Source organism: Corapipo altera, unplaced genomic scaffold, assembly GCF_003945725.1.
Source record: "Corapipo altera isolate COAL_440 unplaced genomic scaffold, ASM394572v1 24b, whole genome shotgun sequence".
NCBI classification, from domain to species: domain Eukaryota; kingdom Metazoa; phylum Chordata; class Aves; order Passeriformes; family Pipridae; genus Corapipo; species Corapipo altera.
In genome coordinates, this window is record NW_020884888.1 from 10,573,263 (window position 1) to 10,578,252 (window position 4,990).

The window sequence follows — 4,990 nt, forward strand, 5'->3', positions numbered from 1 at the left end:
TCAATGTATTTTGATATTCTTTGGTTCGAGTATTAGAAGCTCCCAAATAGTCAATTTAGAACAAAATTCAACAGCCCCTATCCATTTTTTTTATGCTCTGGTACATGGACAAACAACAAAATTTGGGAAGTATTTACTGGTGTCTCTGTCAGAAATTTAGATTAGCGGTAGATATTTGAAGAACTACCTTTATTTCTTATGTACTTCAAGTAGCCGGCATTTTCATGATGCCTTATGACAGCACGTTACCTTACTGACCTTTTTGGCACAACACACTACAATTCCTTAATTATTTTTAATCTCTTTTTAATGTCATTAGTGCAACTAGCACATTCCCTACTACCAGTGGAAGTGACCAGTGATAATCTTAAAATAGGGTAGCCTGACTGTGCCTGCTGTCTTTTTTATTATCCATACTTTTTTGTGCACCTCTAAAAATTGGGACAGGTGTCACAGACCCTGTCTGTCAGCTGGCATGGGAAGAGTCAAATTATTCATTGCAACCAATATGAGTGAAATTCGCCTTGAGAAATGTCACCTGCTCTGTGAGTGGTTCATTTTGCATCTGCATTCTCCAAAGTTAGGTAGTAGTCCTATGTGCATGAAGCAGATGAATGTTTTTGTTTCATAGGATAAGTGCTTTAATTTCTTTTAACTTAATCAAAGTTGAGACCTAACAGGTTTTACCAGTCTCTTGGAAAAAAAAAAAAAAAGCTGTTAATACTTTAGTGTCATTCAAGCTTTTCATTTCAGGTATTCATTAGGAAAGAGATCAGGCTCAATTTGACCAAACTTCATTTAGTTCTTTTACAGAGTACATTTAGACGCCTCAGTGAAAGGTGTTTTCTCGTATTTTTTTTTAAATAGTGACTCCTGGTTTCTTGTGTTTTGGGGTTGGTGTGTCTGTTTTGTTTCTCTCTTTAAATTGCAAGAAAGACAAAGCTGAGAGGTTTTGGAGCATCACCAAATTGCATAATCAGAAAGCCTTAGGATCAATGTTCTAATTAGCCACCACCTCTCGAGAGGCGGTGACTGGGCAAAATTCACTCTATCGCCTCTATTGGTTTGGTTACTGCAAGTTCATGATACGCCAGTTTTGCATCATTAGACCAAAAATAAGAAAGGAAAACAATCTCGAAGCAATTCGCTTTAGAACAAAAAGAATTCAGTATCTCTTCTGAGATGTTTGTTGCTTTTAAGATATTTTGATTGCTTTCTTCAGGATAAGATTACCTTGTAGGAGAGGACTGAGTCAAATTAGGCTGTGTTCTACCTCTGTATGCTCTGCCTTTTCCAGTGTGATAGGCTTTGGTCCAAGGTGATCCTAGGTAAAGGGTAACAAAATCTGAAGAGGACAAAGTGTGGAAATGTTTCAACAGGAGACCTTGTATTGAGGAAGGACTTGCTTTGTCTGCTTTAGTTCTGTGGATTTCTCTGAAAGGGAAGAATCAGAAATCTGCTGTTTTGGCTTTTGCATCTGAAGCACTGGCAAGGATATTTACCCCTCTCATCCCCCTCCCCCCTCCTTTCCCCAGTGTACACATGTATGCATTTCTGAAAGCACATAATAGCAAGAAGAAAAGCTGTGAAAATGAGACTCTTTCCTAAAATGAAACTTGTAAATTCATCTTCTCTAGAAATCCAAAGCATGGTGGCGCAGTACTGGTCACTTTGCTGTCCAGTGAAAAGATGTCTTTGTTCTTCATAACAGTCTAGAAGTCAAAGGTTAAAGGCTGAATTCTTCCTATGCTTTTTCTCAGGCTGAATCTTACCCAAGAGATCAACCAGATCCAGGCATTGTGTCAGAAACCTTTGAAATAAAGGATGAGCTCAACTTGGGAATATGTGAGAAAAGCCATGAGATAAATGATTGATAGGAAAAATGGGAGGAAGAAATATCTATTGAATGAAATATCTATTTCATTTTGACATATAATCAGAGCACCTACTTGTTCATTTAGGTTTCCCTTTTTAATATAATACCAATTAATTGAGGGGAACTTGTTCAGTATCACTGAATATGTTATCCCACTTCTGGGCAAGAGTGCCCAGAGAACAATGTCTCCCCTCCAGCATTACTCTAGACCTTCACAGAAAAAGTCCTGGATCTCTGAAATTCTTTGTGCATTACCTTGTTTATCAGATCAAGTTGTCTTTTTATTTTTGGGTTTTCTGACTGGAATGGTGCCTCTGCCACTTAAATGTGTTAGAAATTGCTGCTTTACTATTCACTGAGAGGAAGACATAATGTTGGTCACCATTGCTTGACTCCAGCTTTTCTGTTATATTTCGGCTTGACTGTCATACGCAGCCTTTTTAGAAGACACTGTATGTGTATATAGGTAAATGATATGTAATTAATTGGAAGTCAAAGATTTAAATTTAGAACTAAGCTAATATTTGAATTTGTATAAGCTACCTGTACCATGTGTGTCTTCAAGGCCAATCTTTATTTCAGGTAATAGCAAGTGATATTTGGAGGTGAAACTTTGTATCATAGCACTTCGCAGTAACTTTTCCAGCACTGACTTTGTCCTTATTTGTATTTTTTTGAAGGCTCAGCCTTGGGCCGAAATAATAAACCTATCCCATCTTCTGAAAACCCTGTAGTGTATTTAACTAGATGATCCTTAAGATCCCTTCCAACCCTAATCATTCTGTTATTTCTGGAAGTGGTCCCTGGAGTAACCCTGTAGTGAAGGTACTCTAATTTTCTGCCCATATGGCTTTCTGTCATGAAATCAAAATAAAAGCTCTTCTAGAATGATCAAAATGCATTTAGGGAAAGGGGTTTTTCTATCATAGAAACAAGACACTTGCCAAATGTATCCACTAACAGCTGCTCTGAACTTTTTATATAGCATTTTCTGAAAATGGTGTATTAGGTTATGTAGGGCTATGCATTCTTTTGCTAATTCTGATTTTCAGAGCCAAAGTAAATTGAGAGATTCAGAGCACTATTAGCAAGCAGAGTACTCTATTAGCTAGTTATGCCACCACTTTGTATTAAGCCTAGAGCTGGAATTCAATGAAGAATTATAATTAAAAGGACAGTTTGGAAGAGGTAATGTTTTTATATTTCAACATTTTCCTTCGCCTTGTGAAGTTGTATATTATGAGCTGCATACTCTCATTGATGCAGTTGCCCACATTCAAAAGAAACTGTGAAAGTGTTTGTTGATGGGGTTAGCCCCTTCCTAAGAAAAAGTGCATATGTGTATGTATTTTAAAAAACATGCTTGAATAGTAAATTTATATACCTCAGCTGTCATAGCACTCCCAAAATTGTAATTGTAAAGTGTTTAGCTGAATTGAATTTGTCTGGAAATTTATTATTCAGCAAGACCAGATACTATCATCACCTGTACTTGAACCAGATGTCGACATGCTGGAACCTCATGAGTTTTCAAAACCTGAATCTCTAGCAAAGTTCATGGTCTCGCTTTCTCTTATGAGAGAGAGTACAAGGCACTGTGAGACCAGAAGGCATTCAGTTCATTTTCTGGAGTGTCCAAATAACAGATAGTTATTCAGGGCAGCAGTGAAACAAGGACTTTTTGTTAGCACCTAAAAAGAGAATCATAGAATGGTTTGGGTTGAAAGTGACCTTACAGATCATCTAGTTCCAACTCTCCTGCCATGGGTAGAGACACCTTCCACTAGAGCAGGTTGCTCAAAGCCACATCCAACTTGGCCTTGAACATTTGCAGGGATGGGAAATCCACAGCTTCTCTGGGCAAACTGTTCCAGTGCCTCACCACCCTTACAGTACTCACAATAAAGAAGTGCTTCCTAATATCTAATCTAAATCCGCTCTCTTTTGTTTTAAAGCCATTCCCCCTTGTCCTATCACTACATGCCTTTGTGAAGAGTCCCTCTCCAACTTTCTCATAGCCCCTTTAGGTACTGGGTGGTGTTCTAAGGTCTCCCTGGAGCCTGCTTTTCTCCAGGCTGAACAGCCTCACTTTTCTCATCCTGTCTATGTAGGTCAGAGATTCTCCAGCTCCCTGACCATCTTCATAGCCCTCCTCTGGACTAACTCAAGTACGTCCATGTCCTTCTCTGTTGGGGATAAAGAATAGTAAGGGTGATCACAACACCAAGTAAGAGACACTGTGCTGCTCTTCAACTTTTAAGTTTATTAGTTCAAACATTAAAAATATATAGTTTGGTTTTCTTTGTTTTGGAGTCTTTTGACAGGAAATATATTTAATAAGCGTGATATTTTGTTTGAAAAGCCTCTGCAGTCAGGAAGACTAAGACATAATTATTAAAGTCAGGGAAATAGAAACCAAAACTACATTGAGTCTAACAGAAAGACAAAATAGCTTTTGTGTGAGTTTTAGGGTAGAATGGCTTATGATTTATTATTATTAAGCTTCTCAGGCAGGCAGTGTTGCAGTGTACTCAGCATCAGAAGCTTGTGCTGTGTATATACAGGACAGTAAACAAGCTAGCCTGAGCCTGACAGCAGCCAAGTGTTTCATCTTTGCTGACTAGATCTGCTCCTCTTCTAGTTGTTCTATGCTCCGAGAACAGTTTCACAGTTTCAGGTACCCATATACCTGTGCTAGTTAGGAATTAAGTCGTTATTCCACCACTTCTATACACAGGAGTGTACAGAAGATACCGTATGAAAGACATCCTGAAACTGTCTGGTTTTTTTATTACTCAGTTTCTATGAAACAACTCTTTTATTTAGATAGTCTCTCAGGCTTTCAAATAAACCTAGTTTTGAAATACTGGGTTTTTTTAATATTTTCTAGTGGGTTTTTTACCTATTTAATGAATTAAATATGCTATGGAAAATCAAGTAGAGTTTTCCTCCTTAGTCTGGAAAAGCATACTTACTAGAGTGCTCGACAGGTAATAGATGGATAATATAATCGGCAAGTGTTTGTCAACAAACCTTATTAGCAGTCACGAGTTTCCTCATAAGTCATAAGTTGCTCTACACTGCAATTTACTGCTGTTGTATTTTTATAAGCCT